At 37.6% G+C, this 15,038-nt stretch overlaps 1 protein-coding gene across 1 annotated transcript in view; it reads right to left on the bottom strand.

Annotated features, from left to right (window-relative positions):
• The window catches only part of hs3st4 (heparan sulfate (glucosamine) 3-O-sulfotransferase 4), a 77,303-nt gene that overhangs the window by 23,687 nt on the left and 38,578 nt on the right, over nt 1–15,038 (bottom strand). The window lies entirely within an intron of this gene.

Raw genomic sequence — 15,038 nt, 5'->3', positions numbered from 1 at the left:
TGCGGATGACACCACCATAGTAGGACTGATACAAAACCACAATGAAACAACCTGCAGGGAGGAGGCTCACCATGGGCTGACTGGTGTTCTCACAACAACTTTAATCTCAATACCGCAAAAACTGAGGAGACAATAACAGACTAAAAGAGTTCAAGGAAAATTGAGCACAGATAGAGACAGTGAAGAACTTCTAATTCCTGAACGCGTATATCACAGTAGACCTCATGTGGTGTGTAAACATCTTTCACCAGGTGAAGGCCGAGCAGAGGCTATTTCCTTGGGAAGTTAAAACAGTCCCACTTCACACAGCAGCTGCTGGTAAACTGTGCCACTAACGAGAGCCTATTGAGCTACTGCTGCACAGTGGGGTACAACAGCTGTACTGTGGAGGACCAGAGGGATCTGCAATGGGTGTGTCATTGGGACTATACTACAACCTCTGAAGGCCAACTACAAAAAAAAGCCAGTGGTATCATAAAAGAGCCCCCTCCCCTTTGGAAAAAGATACAGGTCAATCGAAAGCAAAAACCAGCTTCTTTTGAGGTGTAACCTCTGTTTACCCCTCCACTAGCAAAGACAAAAAAGCCTGCTGTGAGCAATAACCCCCACATTGCATTGACTTCCATTCACTGTGGACTGTGGATAATCCTAACGAAGACCTCTGAAATGATGTGTTGCCTCATTAGGACCAGGCTTTGGTTCCCATGAGAGCTACTAGTCCCAACAAGGTTGGTATTTATACCGGAAAAGGTCGCAAAGAGGTTACAAAAACACACACATTTGCACAGATTGCAGAATTGCACATATGACACCATATGCTGCTACTTTACCTGTACAGTTTAGGTCACTTTGTCTTGTTTTTATCGTTTGCCTCTTTATTTATTTTATTTTGATTTATATTTGTTTTTATCTATTGAACTTTTTTTCTATGCACATTGCAGTGCTAAACAGATTTTCATTGTTTTAAGTACAATGACAATAAAGATCTAACTTAATATAAATTAATGGTTAAAGGAGTAGCTTGACACTATGGCGAATGACCATAATCTATTTCTTACATGAGATACATTGATACCACTTTCGCATCTGTCCGTTAAAGCAACATTATGCAACTATTTTACCCTAGAATAACATCTTCAAAATCATTTTAATGGCACTGACTTGTAATAGAGAGAATGACGCCTCTGTCATTTTTCTTTTGTGAAAATGCTTTATGGCACCTCGTCAACTATGGATCTTCAGATAAGAAGAAGCTAGCCCGATATTCTCTGTACGGAAATCATAGCAGAGCTGAAGGATCTAGCTTCTATTGTCTGCATTTTAGCACACAACAGTGAGTTCACATGTTTTTGGTCAATCAGATTTGCCAAATGCTATTTGTACTGAGGTGATGATTTTAGTTTTTCTTGCCTGAGCGATTGACGGGATTTGTTTTCCATACACGAGCTGTTAGCTTATATGGGTAGCCGGCTTCCAGTACATAACCACTTGGACTCGGATCCCAACAGATTTTTATGCCCATAATTACCTGTAATTACCACTTATGGCCACTGTTGTTGCTGGTGCTCAGAAAAACATACATAGTCTTGCTTAAAAACAGCTCTCTCCAAAGATAACAAAATCTTATGCTAAGCTAACCGGATACAAGACTGTAGCTTCATATGTACAGTGCAGACATAAAAATGGAACAATCTCCTCTAACTCTCAGTAAGAAAACAAATATGCCTTTTTTCCCCTAAATACCTGATTATTCATTTAAAGTTGAATTGAGGAAAAAGATGGCCCATGAAAAAACAAAAAAACAACCAAAAAAGAAACACACATAAACCTCTGAAGACGATTACAATCATTTTACTGGTGACTTTTTGTGTCAAAGCTACTGACTCTCGCCTTCATCCTCTGTCATATGTAGCCTCCACCTTTGGTCTTTTTAGCTACTTTAATCACCTCTCAGTCCAAGGCCACCAGCCAACTACCTCTCACGGAGTCTAAGAGCTGTATTTTCTCTCATTCACAGTGTAAGAGAGGCTATGTTGTGCACATCACTTTCCTTCTTACACCTAGTTATTTCATCGTCTTGACTGCACATCAGAGTCTCACAGTGATTAGAACTAGAGCCACCTGAAACTAATCAACAAGCGGAGCATTTCTATAAGGAATAATGTTCCTTCCCACAAAGAGATTTTCTGAAATAGCCTCAATATACTGCATAACAATTGAAAAACCACAGTATTTCTATATCTGTCAAGAGATGGTACAAAAAGACAATGCTCATGCTTTTGTCTTATAACCATGTTTTTTTTTTAATCTATTTTTTTTTTTTAATCATATTGTCATTCTGACACTTTTGTATATCTGAGGGGAAATAGGGCTGACTTTTCTGTCTTTATTTTGTACAAGGTTACCCTGCGTTTCTGTTCTTTCCTGCACTTCTTGTTCTTGAACTTCTTGTTGCACTTTAACATTAGCATAAATCTTGTCTAAACGGCTGTCATTCCTCTAGAGTATAGAGCCATTCCAAAGGTTGCACAAAGGAGATGGTGAGGCTATTACCCGCATAGGCAGAAGTGTTTTGATAGCTGTCTTGATAGCGTGGCCTTGTGAAATCTTGTGAATAAAAATATGAAGAAAATGTCAGTCAGAGCAGTTAAATGTCATCTAAAATCCAGAGCAAATCAGGGCCTAAAACTTCATTGCAGCCAATTAAAGACAAATATGCCACAGATTTGAGACACATTGGGTTATCAGGTCACTTCCATTTCATAGCAATTAGTCTGCTGAAGTTCTTGTGAAGGCTGAGCTCTCAGCACAGTGTGAGGAGCTCTGCAGACCTGGCACATGACATCAGTTAGCTCGAATCAAAGTCTCTGACCTTTGCTGCCTCAGAGGTTGCTGAGTCTTCTGTAGAGTGCTTGCCATGATTGTAGCATGTACATATCACAGTGAGGGCTGATCCTGCGACCTCTAGGCCAATGCGCAGGCCACTTTTTACCCCTCACTTGTTGATGTCCTTCATGCTGTACAACACATGGCCTTTATAGAATAGAAAAATTAAAAAAAAAATACCTTGCATGTCCTTTTGAATACTTTACCATGCCATTCAAATTGAACCGTGGTTCCAATTATTTTCCTCTCTTATACGCCAGCACAAACAACTACAGGAAAAATAACAATTTAAGGACATAAAACATAAGACTAAGGGACTAATATGTCAATTAATTCACAAGAGCAACAGCAACATAGTTGATTCACTTTTAAATACAGTATATGATCTCACGAGCTGCTATTTCATTGACTTCAGCAGAAAGATGGTGTGTTATGAACCTTGTTATCGGGGATCAAAATGTGAGCCAGGTAGCACATTCAATTTCACCTTGTGCTTGTTCTCTCCTTTGCTCCCAATTAACCTTTGGTCAAGTTTAAAATGTAATGCTAACATTACTAAAATAGACACAGCAGCACTGAATGAAATTGATACAATTTGAGTAGTGAGGCCAGTTTTACCCTCTGTTCCTGTTCTTCTCAGATAATTAATTCCATAGAAGTGATCACATATTTAAGTTCTGTGACATTATTACATTAGTAACAAGTGCTGCTGCAATGGTAAATATATGGAAGCCTATAAGGGACTATATTAAAATGATAATAAACTTGAAAATGAAAATGTAATTCCACAAAAGCATTATAATTTCCCTCTTATGTGTGTGTTATCTGAGTAAAAATGAAAATGAAAACGCAATAATCCAATTTGCATTTTCATTTGCACATACTAACATTCTATGACCATATTAAAATGAACATAGAAAACCTGTTTGACATTTAATTTTCAAAGTCATAATGCAGTATATGGTGGACAATATTCAAATGTTAATTCAAATTTGAAAATGAAAATGCAATATAAACCAAGTAACCTGATTTTCCATGTATGCAACCAATATTCAAGTCACAATTAAAATTAAAATGCAATTGTCTGACAATTTAAAAACTGACAATGAAACGGTATTTGACATTTCATTTTCAAAGTGGACAATATTCAAATGCAATAAGTGAAATAGCACCCCCAGTCAATTGCATCTACAGTTACCTGTCACCACTTTGTTTTGGTGTCAAAATGAAAATGCTGTCAGTCATATCATCAAGGCAAGTCCTCAGTTAGGAGGGCAATCACTGAGTCCATAGGCTACATACCGGAACCTGACTTTTGTGGTCACTGAGTGATGGCAAAGTTTGTAGCGCTGGTCCCCCAAGAGGCTGCAGAGACCTTAAAAGCTAAATTTACTCCATAGTGACATAACCAATGCTACTAACCCCACCTCTACTGCTAGCACTACCAGCGTAAGGAGTGTCACCTATCTCGCTGTAATTTCTGATCAGCAGGGCAGTGCAAGAGGTAAGTAGTGACGGAAATAAAAAAAAAGATTGTTCCCTAGAAGTTGGAAATCAGCTGCTAAAGCTAAAGTGACTAGATCGTTTAAACTGAGGGGATGCTTCCTTTTTGATATTTAAACTGATGTGATGATAAGTAGCAACTGAAGGTTCGAAGAATAATGTGAATGAAAGTTAATCTTGAGTTATTAGGTAGGAAGTGATGGATATTTATCTGAAGTGTTCTTATGGATTGAACCGGTGCTAGGTTTGATTCTGCAGTTCTGCCAAGATGCACCGACTGACATATAGTATTCGTCAATTGTTTTCTCATTGTTAGTGTGCTTGATTGTTTTATTTTCTTAGCCTCCACTGTCTTGCGGTGAAAAACAAAAACACAAATTGCTGTTCCTGATTTAAAATTACATGTTATGTAGGCCTGAATATTTTATATATGATTTTGTTAGTCCAGATATTTTATTCATGTCTTTGCATTGGCTCCTGCAAAAAGTCTACTTTTATTCATCAGGGTTCCTGATGCTCCAGAGGCTGTTATGTTATAAAACCTGATGTTCCCTGTGCAATATCAGAGTTTATGTACTGTAGTAGCTACAACTAAACAAAGAATGCAACATTAATCTGCAGCCTGCAGCATTCAGCTCACCAGAAACTGAATTATTGATGCCTTTTGTCAGTTTTGTGAGGCAACCATCCTACTCTGCCTGGAGTTTAACAGGTTAATCACTCAGCTACATCGAAGCGCAGAATTTCGCAGGTTGACGCATAAAAATACACACTTCAATTTCGATGATCTGATGCAATACATACAGTACGCTAGCCGGGATGGCACTCTGGAGAAAAAGAAAGTTGGAAACAAACAATATCATTAAATATGGATGTTTGTCTTCTCTTCTAAAACAGCGTGTTTGACCAAGTAATGGATTGTTCACATAGCAATTGCGATACAAAGACAAAGGCTATTCAAGCAAAACAATATGGCCCTTTGAGAGGATATGATCATAGTGAAAAATACTGTATTTCCTTCACATTACTATTACTACAGCCATGGGATGATAGTGGCAGTGCTTGGAAAAACTGCACACACATCAATCTGACAAGGTTTGTCTACAGCTGTTAAATTTTAACTTGGGATGGTTTCTTTGATGTTCTATTCTGACGTCCAATGTTCATCAAGTCTGCTGCTTAAAATCAGCTTTTACAGTCCTTGAGCTGTACTCTGTTAGACATGAGCTTTTCTCTAAAGGGCCTCTGCCATTTCCCTCTCAGTCCACTAATTGGCATAAGTGAATAATCCACTGCACCACTGACACTAATAGATGTGAATATATTGATTTTTCAGTTACTGCGATGACAGTAAAAGGCGTGAATATCTATGGGAGATCCGCTGACATTATTGAGAAATAGAAAAAACGTAGAGGCGTATTTCAGGCTGCTGTGAATTAAAACAAATACTGAATATGTGCCTCCAAGAACTAATACGAGATTTTCTGCATCGGTGCCACAACAGAGCTTTACTGCAGTGCAGTTAGGGTGAAGCAGTCAAAGCGTGACACCACTGGGGTCAAAAGTCAGTGACATCAATAAGGGTTTATCTGCTATCAGTTACTGCCACCATCCCTCTTGTTTATGAGGTGTGGTATTTGTCTTCCTTGTTGCAATTTAAAATACAATAACAACTCACCCATCCAGATTATATTTAAATATCTTTCCTTTCCTTTTATCTCTTAACATCAAGATAGAAAACAATAGTGTTTTTTTTTTTTTTTTTTGCATTTCTTGATTTCATGATCAACAATAGATCCCTGCAATATTTCTTTATCAGTATATATCCTGTTTCATCTCCGGGGAAGACGTGACCGCCTCTGTTTTACCTGTCTAAAGTGTGTAAAGCTGTAGGGTTTATTGAGTCCTCTCATCCATCATCTACATGTCAAAAACACTCTTATCACTTTATCTGGGGAGAAATTAAGTGGCATGCAGAAATGATAATAACAGCCATGGGTAGGATAAAGTGCATGTGAATACACAGCACTGACATATGTGGCCTTTTTTTTTTTCTTTTAAAGAAACAAAGTGTGGCTAATGTTTTAAAATACGACCAATGTATGTACACATTACATATTCTGTACAAATATATAAACCTGTTCATGCCTCATATCCACCAAGAACCTGGGTGAAGGGATAAGTTTGCACCTGCACTGTGTGGTTGCCATGGTAACAATAAGAAAGGATCATACATGGACTATCTGTTTATTGTAGAAGAAAAAGGAAGAAAAATAAAAACAGATTCAAAGATGCTGCTATTACGATGGCCCTGTTCAAACGTGGGCTAACGTTTATCTGAAAAGAAGATGAGCTAAAAATAAAATGTGCGCAATTTAAGTATTAATCATTCTTAAAAATGTGCATTTATAATATTCAGGACTTGATTCTTGAGTAGTAGTGGCATACTCATTACATGTAAATTTACATACATATTAAAAACACTCATTACACCAGTCCACATATTTACAAAGTAAAAAAAAAAAAACTTTCTGTCAAGGTTTATTCTCCACTTTTTTAAACTCATGAGATTCTCTGCTGAGTGAGGCCTACCTTCAAATAGAAGTACAGTATTAAAAAAGAAGAAGAAGAAGAAGAACCTCCTTTGGGATCATAAAACAGTGTAAAAACATGACCTGAAACAGTTTTCTTTGAACAAACTCTCACTGAAACTTTTTGTCATGAATCTCAACTGCATTAGGTTTTACTGAAGCATATGTCACTTTGAAATTGTTATATCATCAGTTTAGTAGCTTACTGCTTATATTCGAAACAAATGCAAATTGCTAACAAAACAAGGATTTAATTATTTATATAAATATACAACAAATGAGTGCAGCGAAATGAGAGAATATTACAGCTGCTTTATGAAAAGTCCTGCTTCTTTGATGGTAATAAAGGTAAATAAGGCAGTAATGACCCACTGGACCTAAGAAAGAACAGGCACCAATAGTTTTCATACTGTAAAATTCAATATGAAACAATAGCAAGAAATTCCTTTCTTTGAGCATTTAAAGTGATCTAAAGTCAACAGACCTTTAGTATCAGTTCGATACATGCACCTAAAGGTTCTTTAAAAACACAATATATTAGCCAGTTGTTTCTGTGAATGAGAAGCCCTGATCAATATGATAAATTGTTTATTTTTACAGGGACTTGAGCATAGAGTAGTCATTGATTAGGCTGAAGCCACATATAATAGCGTTCATAGCCTCAAGCTAATTTGCAGTGTCTGTCTCTCCATTGCCTTTAATTGCTAACTGCCACTTAAATGCTAACACCATGAATGTTTTAGCAACCATTAATGAGCAATAGCTTAGAAAAGACGTTTAATGGATCGTTGTTGATTTATAAACCGTCATCAGTTTATTTCTGTGTGTGGCTGCGAAGGATAATGTACATAGTGTGTTTATGAAATATGTTCACTTTTTTTTTTTCCACAGGGAAGGATTTTATTCCAGTGGCCAAAAGGAAAACACTATAATTTTTCCCAGAAGCTGAGTTATTACAGAAATAATCTTGTCTCTAATGTTTGCCATGAGTCATGAAATGATAGCTTACCCTTTTTTAGCCAAAATCACCTATGGTTACTGTCAGTTTTTTAGTTATTTTTTTTATTAATCTTAGATATTATTTTCGTCTAGAAGAAATATTACAACAAAATGACTTCCCTTTCCCATTCACAACAAGATTTGTTCGGCAATCACAGGGTTCTGGTAAACAGTTTTGGGAATAGGGGTTTGCTAGTGATACATAACCTAAACAGATTAACAGACATTAAAAAGCAGCCACAGATTTAAAAAAAAAAAAAAAAAAAAAAAAAAGGCTGTAAATATCAATCATTACAAATGTAAAATCTGGAAGTTTTAGAGCAGCGCTGAGCCATGTACTCCTTGGTAATCCTTTAAAACCCAACAAATTCAGTGAATTTGGGAAACTAATGCCATGCTTGACCGCTCTGATATGCCTACGCCGCTTTAGCGCAGCAGTGTAGCGAGCACAGCCAGTTTTGACATCTAAATCACTGTTTACCAGCACATGTGGCGAGAGACAGTCGGTTGTAATGTACAGATGGAAAGTATTCTCCGGGGGGGTGGGGGTGGTGGGGAATCAAACGTGAGCATCAGTTTGCAGAGAGGTTGTGCTGTGTAAGCCATAATTATCTTATTTGAGAATGAAGCAGACAATAATCATTATTAAAATAAATGACAGACAAAAAACAGACAAACTAATTGAGCGTGTTAAGTGTCCTCAAACCAAATGAGGTATGACTAAATGCATCCTTGGAAATATGAAGCTGCATTAGGTTTAGGAAAACAAAAGAGTCATTGCATTCCTTATCAAACACCACAGCGTGCAGAGGCATATGATTTCGTGCCAGATACATAAAATCACCAATCAGCAGAAAACTGTGTGCCAAGGAACAACCCCATGATTTTTAAATGTGCTGTGACTATGATGGAAATCCTAAACGAGCTGTGTGCTGTTTGCCTGTCTTTCCCATTACGCTGTGATGTGCTGTCTGTTTAGTTTCAAACAAGAACTGTGAAGGCAGCCAGACACGGGAAATACAGATGAAAATACTATCACTAATTTACAGGGCTGATGTCAAACATCTGAGATAAGCCTGAGATACAGTGACTAAGAAACACTTTTCCTCCAGATTTCCAAACTGCAAAAATACTGGTCTCTTATGTGCTCTATTAGTTTTATTTCTTGGTGACTGTAAAAATAGACACAGTGATCAAAGGCACATCTGGGACTGGTGAGAAGAAAAAGAATTCATCAGCAGTCAGAGAAAGTGGGTCTGCAGCTCACGTCTGTCTAAAAGCAAAGTAGAAACTGGCGCCGCTCCTCGCGCCGTCTCCACTGAGAGCCAGGTGCTGAAAAATCACCTGAGGTCACCAACTCTCCTCCCATGTGGGCATCAATGCCCTCTGCAGGTGTTATCAACGTTTAAAAGCTTTAAGCACTGAGAGACTGAGAGGCAGAGAAGAGGTTTGTCATATAAGACTAAAAGCAAGAGGAAAAAAAAAACACTATTAGAGAGACGATCCGTCGGCGAAAAGGCAGGGTTAGGGGAATAGAACCTGGATAGAGAGGTGGTAGAGGTGGTCATTTTTGTGCAATTTCCAACCTATATCTCTAAAAAAAAACTGTTTTTTTTTTTTTTTTTAAATCCCAAAGTGGGTCAGTCATTTTGGACAGTTTGTTTTCAGGCAGATCCGACAAAAGGGTTAATTCCCCTCCTGAGTCAAAAGCAGACGAGGACACGAGTATGAAAAATTGATGGGAAACAAAATTAAGCCAATTAAATCTCTGGGTTCTTGTGTTCAGGATATACACATAAAAATAACACACAAAGTATGTGTTGAACACTGGACAATACAGGCTAATTTTATTTAAACATCAATTTAGCCAGAAGGAGCAGTGCCTCGCAGTGTACAACTCATTTAATTAAATAGTCAGTTGCTACATTTGCAGCAGGTTTAATTACTCCCCAAAGCAGTAAATGAAGGGAGTGCTTTTTTTTTTTTTTTTCTTTTCGTGATGTAGCACTTTTGAGGATGACGCTCAGTTTTGGTAAAGAGCCCAGTCACCATGTAACACGGTACAGTGTGATGTGTATGCTTCATACAGAGAGTCACTTTTAGCATAACTGTGATCCAGGAACCTGTGGTGTAAATTACAACAACCAGATCCGTCAGCTAGAAGTTGGCCTGGTGGGGGAAAAGCATTACTCTACTATGTTACAAGTCATTACTAACTGTGAGGGTATTCTTGGTAGAGAGCAGCAGCAAGTGTGTCTGATTTGAGAACGCAATATGCAATGTGAGGGACGAAACTTTACTGTTTGTCAGTCTGAATCACTTTGCCTTGACAAATAGAGTTTGATACACTGGGAAAACCTTTCACCTCTGCTGTCCATCCTTCAGATGAAAGTGTCCGGGAAATACTTGGCAATATTTTTGATCTGGCTTAGAGCTGAAACATCAAACAGACACTCAGATTTTGAGCTGATGAACTTTAGTCTCGCTAGGTGACATTAGAGGATACTCTCTCCGAGTACTTGACATGGAATCCAAACCACTGGACACTGTCTGAAGTTTACAAAAAAAAAAAAAAAGAAATCTCACTTAGCTTTTGTGGTATTTGGCCATGCAGGGAGTTTTAGTTTGATTTCTCTTTTCCTCCGCTCTACTGCAAGTACATCAGTATCAACAATTTTCATATGAGTCTTTCTTTGGTAGAAAGTTATTCCAATAAAAAACTGTTAACAGTGAGGTCTGCACAAGAAAAACTCATTACAGCAGAATTTTTTTAATGTAATTTTTATGCTCTGAGCAGCATAAAGTAAAGTCTACTTCCATTATATTGTGAATATCTGCAACTATGTCTCTCTCCCTTAGATTTCCTCTCTCTCTACATTATCTCTATCATAAATAATAATATTAATAATAAGAAGAAAAGGACAAAATGGCAAAAAAATAAATAAATAAAATAAAAATAGATTTTACCATTTACATGAAGCGTACCTGAGCTTCATGTAATGGCACACAGTGGATTCATTTCTACGGACTTCAACCTTAATGAGCAAAATCTGACATTATTGCAACTGACATCTCTAACCGACGAGACATACGCTCTGGGTGTAGCTATGAAAATACACATCGAGGAGAAGCTCTGAAGTATTGATAAATGCCCCTTTTCATCATCCATTTCCATACCAGATTCCTGCATATTGCTCACACTGTATGTAGAGTGCGCGTAGTAAGTGGACGTTAAATAGTGTGTCATCAAACTCTGCCTCATTAACGGCAGCATCATTAGGCTTTAGGCGGCTTTGGGAGCGGTACTCAGCCATGTGACAAAACTGTCAGAAATATGAGGTGCGATTGCATTTAATGAAAAATTTGCATCTCAAAACAAATCTTTTTTTTCTGCTGCGCAGGATGGAAATGCGTTTTATGTACATTTCAAGTTGTCAGTGTTAGCCATGTCACATTCCTGAGCATAGCACTGTGAAAGCAACCCACTGTGCTGTAAACGAGATGAGATGAGTCCTGTTGAGAGGTGGCTGCACAATCTGTCTCTTTTTGTGTGTTCCTCTGACCTTCTAATGATCGAGTCACGGGCCCAGGATGACGTCCTTGTCTAAAACTGCAACTCAAGCCAAAGTCTGAGGAGGGAGATATGAAGGGTTAAGACTATGTTGCACAGAGAGACTCATTTCATAGCACCTTGTGAAGCTGATAAACGAAACAAATCCCACCCACCCAAACCAGGGGCTGCAAACCAGTATGTGGTTTTATTTATTTATTATGCATCTTTTAGTTGTTATAGGACAGGGAACCTTTTTACAGACTCTTCCTCATAGAACAGCTTGAAATATCCCTTGAATAAGATTTTTTTTTTCTTTTAGAAATACTGTGTTCTGCCATTGTAAGCAATATGCCTGGGGTGAAAAGGCGCTAAAAGCTAAGGTCTGCTCGAGTCTGATGTACAGTATGTTTAATGGCATGGAAACACTTAGGGTCAGGGCTGGGGTTTCTTTATGTTTGTGTTGGTAATGGTAGAGTATCTGCACCAATATGTGCTTGAGCAATTAATGAGGTCAAAGGATCAAAGTGCATTTTTACAACTTTAGTAAAAAAAAGGAAGATGCAGTATTTTTGCATCATATTTTAAGTCTACCGATGGTTTATGGATACAAAGGCTTCTTGCACTTACATAAAGAAAATGCATTTCTTATAATCTTGATCATAACATGGGTAAGTTTGCTTTTCCTTTGACTTTCACAGCTTCAAAATTCACGACAATGGAATGATGATATGTTTCTTTATATAAAAAGGTTCCATTGGAGGTTTCTTCATATTTTAGAGAAGAATTATTGGATTTTTTTCCGACAACACCAAACCCAACACCCAGGATGCAATACGTTGTGGCTGTGTAAAAGTAATACAGCATTTCAGGCCAAGACGTTTGCACGACATGCACCAAGCCTGTTTCCAGTATTCTGGTGACTTTAGTGGTTCTGCAGTAAAGGAGAAATTAAAGAGATTTTGTGATAGACAGATAGGATCACTTAATTATTCTGGTTTCATACAGACAGCAGGTTTGACACACTGTTATTCTAAACAGTAATCAGTGTTACATATCCTTTAGAGCCATCTGGAGTATAAGTAGCACAGCGAGGTGATGATGAACGACTCTGAAAGAAGGATCCGATTTTTCTCCTTGATCAATGTTATCTTTCTTTCTTTTTTTTTTTCTTTTTTTATTCTGCGATGTTTTTGGCGCTCTGTTCTTGTCCACTTGCAGTAAGTCTCACTTGAGATAGTGTCACTGGAAGGGTATGATGAGCACTTTAACATCCCCTCTGTTCTTGAGACACTCTTTGTCTCTCAACAAGTATCCAACCAGACACGGACAAGCACGCACAGAGGTTATCTGTGGTCATCACCGCCGTTAAAGATAACTTCCTGAGCTACACTGCACAATTCAAACCACGGCATAAAAAAAAAAAAAAAAAAAGCAAAGTAAAATATATATTAAAAAAACATTTGGTTTGAAAATTCAGTTTAAAGAGTGTATATTTATTTCATGACAGGTTTCCTCCCAAGCAGTGTTTCTACCTCAGTAAACAACACCCTCAAACCCTGACTAAACTGTGTGATTTTCAGAAAACTGAAACAAAAATATGTCTCAGGAGAGGAGAAAAGGAGAAGTGGGCTCATTTGATTTACTGCAGAGACTGCAAAGAAGAAAACTTGAAAGACACAGGTTTACTGTGAGTGAAGCAAGGCTTCCCCCGGCACACAGTAAATTATCTTTTTTCACTTTGAAATTTAGAAGCAGAACTAGAACTAGGAAAACAGCCTTTTGGGGAAAGATGGACATCTGCTGAGAGTTTTACTTACTTTTGGTAGAATAATATTTTTGTGTGTGTTATGTTTTGTGTGTCGTGCAACAGTTCTTCAAGTCCTCACTGAAACATTACATTACAGTTTATTACCTAAACATTTGTCACACATGGAGCACAGTTCTTCATCACTCAACCAATATCATTGATTATCTTAAAGTGGTTGTTGACCGTGTTACATTTTATATATCTAGTTACTTTTTATCAATACTACACTGTAGCTAAAATATCTCATATTTTTAACAACATTTAACAAGGACTGTTTCTTTTTTTTTTCTTTCTTTTTTTTTGTCGTGACATTTAGCAAGTTTCAAAATCTCATTTTTACACTCCACATGTAAGAGTAAGAGGTCTGCAGATGAATTGTGCACTGAGCGACACCGTTTGTGTGCAAATGTTAGTACTTACAATTTCCTAGTAGTTTTTAGAACGGCCTGGTTACTAATTAGAGCTGAACGGCGAGTAGCGTTTAAAGGCTTTATCTTGTCCAAGAAATATTTGAACATAAAAGTGACATTTACCATGAATGAAAAGATTTATATTCTCCTTAATTTTCTTGTTATAAAGTGCCGCTTCTTTAATATCCCCTCAGTGGCTGATAAAGAGGTGAAAAGGTCTTTCCTGTGATAAATTAAGGTTCTTCCCTCCGCTCGTGACACGTGGTGATGTGACAACCGTTTTCTGTATTTAACACTTTACACAGAGTGTGGTTTCCAATAGGTTCACCGAGAGTAAGAGGCATTTAAAAAAAAAAGAAAAGAAAAGAAACAACAAAAAAATCAAAGAGGGAAAACCAGCCGAGCATTTACTGGGTAAAGCAAATGTCTTTATCCCTTACGGCTGTAGTGAGAGTAGTTTTATGTATATAGAGGGTAGCAGGATAAGTATGTGCATGGTCCTATTTTATCTAATTTGAATTCAAACTGAAACAGTGGAGTATGCTGACGCACTCGAGCTGAGGCAGCAAAGAACGTAGTCACCTATACTTCATGTCAGGCTGAGCTTTTCTGAAACTATAGAAACAGTACATAAAATAAGAAAATAATAATTTAAGGTTAAAACGTACCATGTGTTTTCAAATGTGAATCTCAGCATGGCGCTAGAGGAAGTCGGTAGGATTCTTCCTCTGGGGACCGTGAATATCTGCACAAAATGTCATGGCGATCTATCATGAAGGGGTAGAGATACTTCAATCGGGACCAAAGTGGTGGACTGACTGACTGATTCTGAAGCCGTGCTGCTAGCGAGGCTCGAAATCTATGTTTGTTTGTATATTTTTTCCCAGTGTTTTCAAAAGTGTTTGTGCCGTGTTTCAGTTATGCCTTACTGTTGATTTAATGAGCAGCATGTGCATATAATTATACTAATTGATAAGATATTTTGACAAGATTTAATAGGGTGCAATTCAAAATAAATATTCAGTAAATGTAAATGGGCCTCCCTTCACAAACTAATTAAAAGACTGCAGTGGGTTATAGGGGGGTACAAATTGGGGTTCACTGCCCAGACTGTAAAAAATGCAGCACATACTGCTGGTAAACAAGGCTGCTGTAGAGTGAATTATGAAAATGTCTCATTTTTATAAAGAGCAAACTAGTTTACTTTGGACCAGGAAAGAGAGAAAGGGAGGTGTACAGTATTCACCTCTGTTTGCTGTTCTTACAGTTCAGTAAGAGCAAGTGAGGCT

This window comes from Seriola aureovittata, chromosome 17 (genome assembly GCF_021018895.1).
Source record: "Seriola aureovittata isolate HTS-2021-v1 ecotype China chromosome 17, ASM2101889v1, whole genome shotgun sequence".
Taxonomy (NCBI): domain Eukaryota; kingdom Metazoa; phylum Chordata; class Actinopteri; order Carangiformes; family Carangidae; genus Seriola; species Seriola aureovittata.
Note: the sequence above shows the minus strand (reverse complement) of the source record. Positions and strands in the feature narration are given on the sequence as shown.